The following is an 11,525-nucleotide window of genomic DNA, read 5'->3' as shown; positions in this document are numbered from 1 at the left end:
AGTTTGACCTTCAAGCTCAAAAATCTCAGTTCTTCTGTGAGTTATATTAGAGTAACCACATAATTTATTTTCCAAAACCAAGACTTTTGAAACGATAAGAAGGCACTACCAATAATACACCTGAATAACATTTGTAAACTAAGACTCTCCGAGGAAAACTAGGATGTATGGTCACTCTCGTAATAACTCTTTGGGCCTTGTTAAGGCAGGAGGTCTAATAATTGCTTACATATATCCACAAGATAAAACAGCTTAATTATCTTTTTCAATTGGTATCTAATTAATGCCCTTAATATACCACTTTTTGGGCCTCCAGTGACCCCTTAGGCCTATCTCATAGATTTTCCAATAGTAGAAATGATAACTGTTACAAAACAGTTAGCATTACCTTCTTGGGAAAATTTTAGATTTTTCTATAAATTATTATTTTCCCTGTTAATGATTAGAAACCTATAATTGATTCTAGATAGACCAATTGGAGTGTTTACTCTTTTAAATTTTTCACTACAAGAATATTATTCTGACAGAAATGGTGTCATCAATTTCTTTAATGTATTGATAATTATTAATGTATTAATAGTTGCTGCCTTGGCATCCATTTTTAGGCCTGATGTAAGTTTGAAACCTAGTAACACACCATCACCTTTAGCCTAGCTGAAACTCCTCCCTGTATGGTTGTTTGCAATATAGCCTGTTTGTTCCTCATCTCATTAACTCAAAACAACCCAAGACAGCCCACAGCTGCTGACTACAACAAAACCTAAAGGTCAACACCAGAGTCATGCAAATTAGTTCTCATCTTTGTGAGTGTTTTCATTGCACCAGCCAATTCACAACTCCCTCTGGAAAGTCTAAGGCATAATGGCCTGCCATGGACCTTAACAAAGGCTTAGTCCCACAGGTTCTCTCTCTCTCTCTCTATCTCTCTCTCTCTCTCTCTCTCTCTCTCTCTCTCTACCCCCTCCCTTCACTCACTGGTTGAGCTCACTGCCACCTCTAGACTTCTTATTGGCCTTTCTGGCCTCCCTTCAGCACTGCCAACCTTTCTAGGACTTGTTAATAATACATTTCTTCTGCTTCATACATTTTAGTTTTATTTCCTCACGTGTCTCATCTGACATACACACCTAAATCTAACCTTCTGCCCTGTCATAGCTCCCCTAGAAAGTGTCTATCTTGGCTTATGACGACTCTCAAGACAGACATCTCAAGGTCAAATTAGAAGTAAATCATAAAAGATAGTTGTATTCATCAATTATTCTTGGGGCCAGCTGTCATTACCCAGAAGGAAAGAGCTACTACAGCTAATGATGATAAGTTAATGAGAAAAATCAAGGTATTTTTAAATGTTATGAATAGTTATTAGGTTTGTTGGGGGTAAATCACTGTATGTAAGTGTTATGTTCTTGAATCAAAATTTTAGCCGAGTGGAGGTGTGGAAAATATTGATATAAATACAAAATGACTGGGAGATTGTACCTGATAGAAATTTAAAAATACTTTAATTGCTATACTACAAATGCAACCAAATAGTTTATTATAGATCTTCATTCTGAAACAGTGAGGTGATGAACTGAATTACTTCAAGTTTTCCACTTATTATTTTAGTTTTCCATTTTTGTTCATGTTGTAATCCTTTTTAAATGAGCACTAAACTCCTAAAGTAAAGGAAGAGTGCTTTGCAACTGATCTAAAGATGTGCAAACAAAAGACTAGTACCATCTACTGAAATACATGTTGCTGTTAAATACTCAGGAACAAAGGTAATAGTATATTTCTCATATCATTCCAGAAGTAAAATATCTCAGGGTCATAATTTGAGAAAGAAATACTTCTAAAATTTCAGTCTTTGTAAAAGCACTACAATGTGCCTCACATGTCATGTCTTTGACTTCTCACATGTAAAATTGCCTTTAAATTTATTAAACATCTCATTTTGTAAACATAAAATAAGTTTCAGAAAATATTTACAATCTTTAGTCCATCAATTTTGTGTGTTTAAGAATTTCTCTGACCAAGTGCTCATGACTGTAATCCCAGCACTTTGGAAGGCCAAGGCAGAAGGATCACTTGAGCTCAGGAGTTTGAGACCAACCTGGGCAACGTCATGAGCCCTTGTCTCTACCCAAAATAAAAAACATTAACCAGGCATGGTGGTGTGCACCTACAGTCCCAACTATTCAGGAGGCTGAGGTGGGAGGATCACTTGAGCCCAAGAGGCTGAGGTTGCAGTGAGCAGTGATTGTGCCACTGCACTCCAGCCAGGGAAACAGAGTGAGACCCTGTCTTAAAAATAAAAATAAAAAAATTCTGGCAGAGTATGGTAGCTCACAGCTATAAACCCAACACTTTGGGAGGCTGAGGCAGGAGGATCACTTGAGGGCAGGATTTTGAGACCAGCCAGGGCAACATAGCAAGACCCTGTTTTTACAAAAAATAATATGAAGAATTAAAAAATTAACTGGGTGTGGTGGTGCATGTGTATAGTCCCAGCTATCCAGAAGGCTGAAGCAGGAGGATCGCTTGAGCCCAGGAGTTTGAGGCTGCAGTGAGCTATGGTCACGCCACAGCACTCTAGCCTGGGTGACAGAGCCTGTCTTTTAGACAGTCATTTGGTCAATTACTATTTGACGTAATGAAATAAGATATTATGATTTTGATAAAATAATATTCTTTCTGTTTCAGCAAGTTTACATTTTGTAACCTTGACCTCTTAGTCTATTTCATGCTACTTTAACAGAATATCGGATAATTTATAATAAACAGAAATTTATTGGCTCACAGTTCTAGAGGCTACAGACTCCAAAATACAGCGGGTGTCATCTAGTGAGGGCTTTCTTGGAGGAAATGCAAACATGCTTCCCATGGAGGAAATGCAAACATAGGGCTATAGAGAATGCAAGAGTGGGCCAAACTCTTCCTTTTATTAGGAACCCACTGCTGTAGTAGTGGCGTTCATCAGTTCTTCAGGGCAGAACCCTTACAGTTCTAAACACCTCCCACTAGGCTTTCCCTTCCAACACCACTGCATTGGGGATTGTTTCCAAAGCACAAACTTTGAGGGGGCACCTTCAAATTACAGCACTTGTTATGCTCTAAGAAAGAAATCACAGGTAGAAGGGGAAAAATGGGAAGTAATTAAACAGGAAAAACAATTCCTATTATGTATTCAAGCTAAGTAACGTAAACTGATAAAAGGTAAAATTACAATGCTTAGTGTATCTTCTTTATGTTTGAAAGTCTCTATCAAATATTGATGAGATTGGTGAGAAAAACAGCTATTACATTGAATGTGTCAAGCTTTTGCAAATGATAATTAAATAAAGAAATCAATTGTTATATTTTAACCTGACATATTTGGATAATTCTTTATTAAAAGACTGGGACAGTGAGGATCAAGTTACATAACCATAAAGGGTTTCCAAGATTAAGAATGATGGTTATAAAATGCCACACAATTGTTTCAAATATTTGATAATTTTAAACTATAGTTTATTACATAAAATTGTCAAGAATAAGCAATATATTCTTAGCTTAGGCAAACCAGGCCATCACTAAAATTCAACAAAAGAAAACATAAAAAACAGAAAACTATCGATCTTTGATATTAAAGGATCCATACCATATGTAGAATATTATTTAAAAATCTAGAAATATGTCCCATCAATTAAAACCTTTCTAATTCTTATTAGTCTTCCTAAAATATATAATAAGTACATATATAAAAAAACTAGTGAAACTTCCTCTGAAAATTCTATTAAGGTAACATGTGTTGAATCTCAAACTATTAGTTACATAGATATAGAATGTACGCCATATAAAATATTTCTAAGATTTTAAAATTTATATTATGTCAAAAGACATAGAAGAAATTTAAACTTTTATAGTCTGATATGGTTTGACTCTGCATCCCTACCCAAACCTCATCTTGAATGGTAATCTTCACATGTTGAGAAAGGGACCCAGAGAAAGATGATTGGACTATGGGAGCAGTTTCCCCCGTGCTGTTCTTGTGATAGTGAGAAGTTCTCATAAGATCTGATGGTTTTAAAAGTGGCAGTTTCCCCTGCACACTCTGTTTTCCCTGCCACCTTATGAAGAAGGTACTTGCTGCTCCACCATGCTTCTAAGTTTTCTGAGCCCCCCTACCCCAGCCATGCGGAACTATGAGTCAATTAAACCTCTTTCCTTTATAAACTACCCAGTCTTGAGTATTTTTTATAGCAGTGTGAAATGGACTAATACAGGAAATTGGTAATGGAATAGTGGGGTGTGCTATAAAGACAACTTCAAAATGTGGAAGCCACTTTGGAACTGGGGAACAGGCAGAGGCTGGAAGAGTTTGGAGGGTTCAGAAGAAGACAGGAAGATGTGGGAAAGTTTGGGACTTCCTAAAGACTTGTTGAATGGTTTTGACCAAAATTCTAATAGTGATATAGACAATTAAGTTCAGGCTGAGGTGCTCTCAGATTGAGATGAATAACTTATTAGGAAGTGGAGTAAAGGTCACTCATGCTATTCTTTACCAAAGAGACTGGTGATATTTTGCCCCTGCCCTAGAGATCTGTGGAATGCTTAACTTGAGAGATGATTGAGGATATATGGCAGAAGAAATTTTTAACCAGCAAAGCATTTAAGAAGTGACCTGGCTTATTCTGAAAGTGTTCAGTTATATGTATTCACAAAGAGATGGTTTGAAATTGTAACTTATGTTTAAAAGGGAAACAGAGCATAAAGGTTTGGAAAATTTGCTGCCTGACCACGAGGCAGAAAAGAAAACCCCATTTTCAGGGGAGGAATTCAAGCTGGCTGCAGAAATTTGCAAAAGTAATGAGGAGCAGAATGTTAATAGCCAAGACAATGTGTAAAATGTCTGCAGGGCATGTCAGAGATCTTCGTGGCAGCCCCTTCTATCACAGAGATGGAGGCCTATGAGGGAAAAATGGTTTTGTGGGTGGAGTCCAGGGCCTTGCTGCTCTGTGCAGCCTTGGGACATTGTGCTCTGCATCCCAGCCATTCCAGCTCCAGCCATGACTAAAATAGGCCAGTGTACAGTTTGGGCCATTGCTTCAGAGGTGCAAGCCCCAAGTCTTGGTGGCTGCCATGTGGTGTTGACCCTGCAGGTGTGCAGCAGGCAAGAGTTGAGGTTTGGGAACCTCTGCCTAGATTTTAGAGGATGTATGAAAATGCCTGAATATCCAGGCAGAACTCTGCTGCAGGGGTGGAACCCTCATGGAGAACCTCTGCTAGGACAGTGGAGGAGAAATGTAGGGTTGGAGCCTCCACACAGAGTCCCCACTGGGACACTGCCTAGTGGAGCTGTTAGAAAAGGGCTACCATCCTCCAGACCTCATAAAGGTAGATCCACCAACAGCTTGCACTATGCACCTGAAAAAGCCACAGGCACTCCATGCCAGCCCATGAAAGCAGCTGTAGGGACTGCACCCTGCAGAGTCACAGTATGGAGCTGCCCAAGGCCATGGGAGCCCACCCCTTTTATCTTCAGTGTGCCATGGATGTGAGACATGGAATCAAAGGAGATGATTTTGGATTTTTAATATTTAATGACTGTCTGGCTGGGTTAAGGACTTGCATGGAGCCTCTGGCCCATTTGTTTTGGCCAATTTCTCCCATGTGGAATGGAAACATTTACCCAATGCCTGTACCTTCATTGTACCTTGGAAGTAACTAATTCATTTTTGATTTTACAGACTTATAGGTGGAAGGGACTTGCCTTGTCTCAGATGAGGCTTTGGACTTGGACTTTTAAGTTAATGCTTAAGCATTAGTTAAGTTAACTTACTAGGAATGAGTTAAGACATTGGGGGACTGTTGGGAAGGCATGATTGGTTTTGAAATGTGAAAAAGACATGAGAATTGGGATGGACTGGGGTGGAATTATATGGTTTGGCTCTGTGTTTCCACTCAAAAAATCTCATCTCTAATTGTAACACCCATGTGTCAAGGGAGGAACCTGATGGGAGGTAATCAGATCATGGTAACAATCTCCCCCTTGCTGTTCTTGTGATAGTGAGAGAGCTCTCACAAGATCTGATGGTTTTAAAAGTGGAAGTTTCGGCCCGGCGCGGTGGCTCACTCACGCCTGTAATCCCAGCACTTTGAGAGGCAGAGGCGGGCGGATCATGAGGTCAGGAGATCGGGAGCATCCTGGCTAACATGGTGAAATCTCTACTAAAAATACAAAAAAATTAGCCGTGCGTGGTGGTGGGAGCCTGTAGTCCCAGCTACTCGGGAGGCTGAGGCAGGAGAATGGCGTGAATCTGGGAGGCGGAGCTTGCACTGAGCCAAGATCGCGCCACTGCACTCCAGCCTGGGCAACAGAGCGAGACTCCGTCTCAAAAAAAAAAAAAAAAAAAAGGTGGAAGTTTCCCCTTCACAATCTCCCTCTCTCCTGCGGCCTTGTGAAGAAGGTACTTGCTTCTCCTTCATGTTTTGCTATGATTGTAAGTTTCCTGAAGCCTCCCCAGCCATGAAGAACTGTAAGTTAATTAAACCTCTGCCCTTTATAAATTACCCAGTCTCAGGTATTTTTTATAGCAGTGTAAAAATGAACTAATACATAGTCATGGAAATATCAAGAATATATCAGAAATTTTATGTTGAATTTAAATTGACATATAACTACTTATTTTCCCAAGAAAAATAAAACTGTCTTTATCATGTAAGTAATTCAGCTAATATATATTCTTTTTCACCCTTATTCCTCTAGTTTTTCTTCAACATTAATGCAGAGGAAGAAAGTGCTTTTCATATATTTAAATACAAATGGTAAAAACAAAATGATGTGTGTATATATAAACATATGCATAAATATATCCATAGAATGTTAAATAATTACATATAGAACTAACTATAAAATAATAAATGCCATCATAAACATTTTCATGTTTTCTTAACAATAAAATATCTCTTTTAATGAAGGCTGTGAAAATATATTTTATTTTACACAAAACCTATCACCACTTCTGAAAGTATATTTAAGAAGTGGTGAAAAATATTCATGTTCAAGTTGATCATAAATAAGGTGATTTACCGGCCAGGCACGGTGGCTCACGCCTGTAATCCCAGCACTTTGGGAGGCGGAGGCGGGCAGATCACGAGGTCAGGAGATCCAGACCATCCTGGCTAACACAGTGAAACCCCGTCTCTACTAAAAATACGAAAAAATTAGCCTGGCGTAGTGGCGGGCGCCTGTAGTCCCAGCTACTCGGGAGGCTGAGGCAGGAGAATGGCGTGAACCCGGCAGGCAGAGCTTGCAGTAAGATCGCGCCACTGCACTCCAGCCTGGGCAACAGAACAACACGCTGTCTCAAAAACATAAATAAATAAAATAAAATAAATAAAGTTATTTACCAATTGCAAAATCATGAAAATATGCTTTTTAGTCATTTTTTTACTTTATTCAAAATAATCTCAACGTATTGAAAAATAAAATAGTGCCATCTTATGCTAACACAAAGAATATATGGACATTGTCTATTGAGTGGAAGGGATGGGCTACAGTGAAGAAGGTGACAAGTGCCCTGGTCTAATGAAGCTTTATTAATATATTTATATTTGATAGAGTACTTTTTGTTCCATAACTAATCCAAACTCATACAATTAGCTGTGATATAGAAATTGCTGTGCCACTTAACAAACAGGATAAATATATAAATGTTCCAAAAGATTACCATGCTTTATATTATATTAGCTACATATTACATTGAATTATGAAAAATTAGGTAGTGAGGAATCCATTAACCCACTTTAACAACTCGATAGAAAATAAAACAATTAATTATATGATATCCACATTATTTATTCTTAAGTGAAATATTTTTAGAATCTAGCATACCAGAGAAGTTTAATAATTTCTTTTTTCTCGGTGTTTTCATAGTATTTATCAAAATGTGTTTTAACATATTTATTTGAAATGTAACATAAGATCAGACTTTATGACAGTGGGTAAATGTAATTTAGTTGGCTGGTTTAATGGGGTGGCCTTCCCATATAAATGATAGGACAGATTTTATTCAAAAGTTTGACAAGTTTATTCTGCACATCCACTATTATACCTAACTGTCTTAATAAACTATAGCTGTTTATATAATGGCCTTGGCCTCAGTGTGCCTGATGGGCCCTATTGTCCAAAAATGGAGGCAATACATTCATATTTCCAATGAATCGTAAAACAAAACTTCCATCTGGCCATTTGCCTGAATAAGACTAAAATTGCACTAGAAATGTAGAAGAATAGGAATATGATCAGAATTTGATGTGGAAGGATAAAAAAATATCATCAGAATTTAAAATTGTGTGATATCGAATATTGAAGAGTTTTGAGTCATGATGAAAATCACTACATGGCTGATTTGTGAGTAACTGACATGGAGTCTGGACATATGAACTCTAGAGTTGAGAAAGTGGAAGAACTCAGGTTTAGTCATTAAAAGGTGTAACTTTATACTTCAAGTCACCAAGAATGAGGCCATACAGAGGGTGCTTACCTATACATGCCAGGTAAATGAGACATTAGGGAGGGTGGGAGAATGTCCTGGAAGTCAACAGACATTATTTTAAAAATGAAGAGAGGAACATTTGATAATAAAGTTTTGGAGAAAATAATGAATGCTGAAGTTGGAAAAACTTAAAGAGATGGTATAGAATCAGATTGTAAAGAATTTTTTATGTGAGTTTAAATTATCTTGACTTTATATTTTAGAAAATAGTAGGAGTAGGTTTCTGATTTGAGAAATGGGTGATGAAATGATTAAGATTAATTAGAAGTAGATATTGGTAATCTAGGTATGGTTGGCATAGGCTGATACTGGGAGAGAAAAAGAATTAAATGTGTATGCAATTCACTGAGGAAAGTATTAAGATTTAGTAATTGGTGACACAGAATATAGAACATAAAAGATAAACTTTAGCTAGCTGAAGAATTGAGACTAATTCTCAAAAAAATAGTTATTGGGTAGGATACATATTTGGGTGTTGCCTTTGGAAAAAATATTAAAAATGACATCACACACTTGTAATAATTAAATATTTTCCTTCCTTCCATAGTTTTCACTATGTATTAACCAAAAAATGTTAATTTTCAATTTTTCTGTAAATCTAGATATTCCCTGACTTATGATGGTTCGACTTAAGATTTTTCATCTTTCCAATGATGTGAAACCAATTTGCATTCAGCTGAAATGGTACTTCGAGTACCCACACAACCATTCTGTCTTTTACTTCCAGTAGAGAATTCAATAAATTACATGAGACATTTAATACTTTATTATAAAACTGGCTTTTTGTTGGATGATTTTGCCCAACTCTAGGCTAGTGTAAGTGTTCTGAACACTGCTATGGTTAGGCTTAGCTAAGCTATGATGTTCAGTAGTTTAGGTGTTTTGAAAAAATTTTCTTCTTAGTATATTTTCAACTTATGATGGGTTTATTGGGACATTGCCCCATTGTAAGTCAAGGAGCATTTGTATACTTAACAATGTGACTGCAATGGTGTTTCTGTCATAAGGAATCAACAGATGGATCTTGAGGTTTCAGACTCATTATTGGAAGTGGGACTTAAGTGATAATTCATCAAAAAAAGCTCTGCATTATAGCATAACAAACTTATTATGTACTGCAAAGTATAAATATGTAAAGGCACATCATTCAAAATTATGCAGCAACATTTGACAAATATAAGCTACATGTGTTTAAAATTTTTATAATCAGAGAATAAACAGGCAGCCAAATAATAAAAGACCATAGCAGCCAGAAAAGATAGACTCAGGGGGTCTAATTACAAGAAAATCAATAGAATTCAAGTGAAATATTTAACCAATTATTAGGTTTCTAAAACAACCTAGACAAACTGTTTTAAACATACATCTTATGTTAGCAGCCTGGATACCATCAAAGTAAACTAAACATTGAGTACTTACTATTTGTGAGGCACCAGGTAACTTTCAGAGTAAGACATGGTCTCTGCCCTCAAGAATTTATAATCTAGCATATGATATATATGTAAATTGACATATTAAAATAATATTATAACACAATTTTACAAGGTGTTATATGGTGATAGGCAAGGAATATTATAGAAGCCATGAGTAGGACCAACTAATCCAGGCTGCTTTCTAGTTATGTTTTCTGGTACAGGTAATACATGATTGTGCCTTTTTCTTGTTGTTCTTTTATTGAGGTGAAATTCACATAGCATACACTTAATTATTTCAAAGTACTCAATTCACTGGCATTTGCTCTATTCACATTGTTGTACAACCACCAGCTCTCTCTAGTTTTAAAACTGTTTCATCACCCCACAAAACATTCTGTACCTGTTAAGTAATCACTTTCCATTTTCCCCACTTCTGATTCCTTAGTGACCTCAACCGTTTTCTGTCTCTGTAGATTCACCTATTCTGGATATATCACTTAAAAAGGATCACATAATATGAAGCCTTTTCTATCTGGTTTCTTTGATGTAGAATAACGTTTTCATGGTTCATTTAAATTATAGCACTGTCAGGACTTTATTGTTTTTCATGGCTAATTAATATTTCATTGTGTATATATATATCACAATGTATTTATCCATTCATCCATCCTGATGGACATTTGGATTGTTTTCACATTTTGGCTATTATGAATAATGCTGCTATGAATATTTGTGTACAAGTTTCTGTGGACATACACTTTTATTTCTCTTAGGTATATACACCTAAGAGTGAAATTGCCGAGTCATATGGTAATTCCATGTTTAACTATTTAAGGAACCACGAAGCATTTTACACAGTGTCTGTGTCATATTACATTCCCATTAACAATGCGCCACGCAACCTACTTATCCACATGCTCATCAATATTTATTTTCCAGTTTGTTTGTTTGTGTGTTATTAAAGCTATCCTAGTGAGTATGAAGTGATATCTCATTGTGGTTTGGATTTGCATTTTTTTAATGACCAATGAAGCTGAACATTTTTTTCCTTTGCCTTTCGATCTTTTGTATATCTTCTTTAGGGAAATGACTATTCAAGTCCTTTTTCCATGTTTTAACTTGGTTCTTCATCTTTTTGTCTTTGATTTGTAAGAGTTCTTTAATATATTCTGGATAGTAAACCTTATCAGACATAAGATTTGCAAATATTTTCTCCATTCTCTGTGTTGTCTTTTTACATTTTTTAAATGTCTTTTGATACGTTTTAAATTTGGTTTAAGTAAAATTTATCTATTTTCTGTTTTGTTGCTTACACTTTTGGTGCCAAACCTAAGAATCTATTGCTAATCTGAGGTTGTGATGATTTACCTGTGTGCACTTTTTTTTTTTTTTTTTTTTGAGATGGAGCCTCGCTGTGTCGCCCAGGCTGGAGTGCAGTGGCTTGATCTCCACTCACCGAAAGCTCCGTCTCCCAGGTTGACGCCATTCTCCTGCCACAGCCTCCCGAGTAGCTGGGACTACAGGCGCCTGCCACCACGCCTGGCTAATTTTTTGTATTTTTAGTAGAGATGGGGTTTCACCGTGTTAG

This window comes from Pan paniscus, chromosome 10 (assembly GCF_029289425.2).
Source record: "Pan paniscus chromosome 10, NHGRI_mPanPan1-v2.0_pri, whole genome shotgun sequence".
Classification (NCBI taxonomy): Eukaryota; Metazoa; Chordata; class Mammalia; order Primates; family Hominidae; genus Pan; species Pan paniscus.
Note: the sequence above shows the minus strand (reverse complement) of the source record.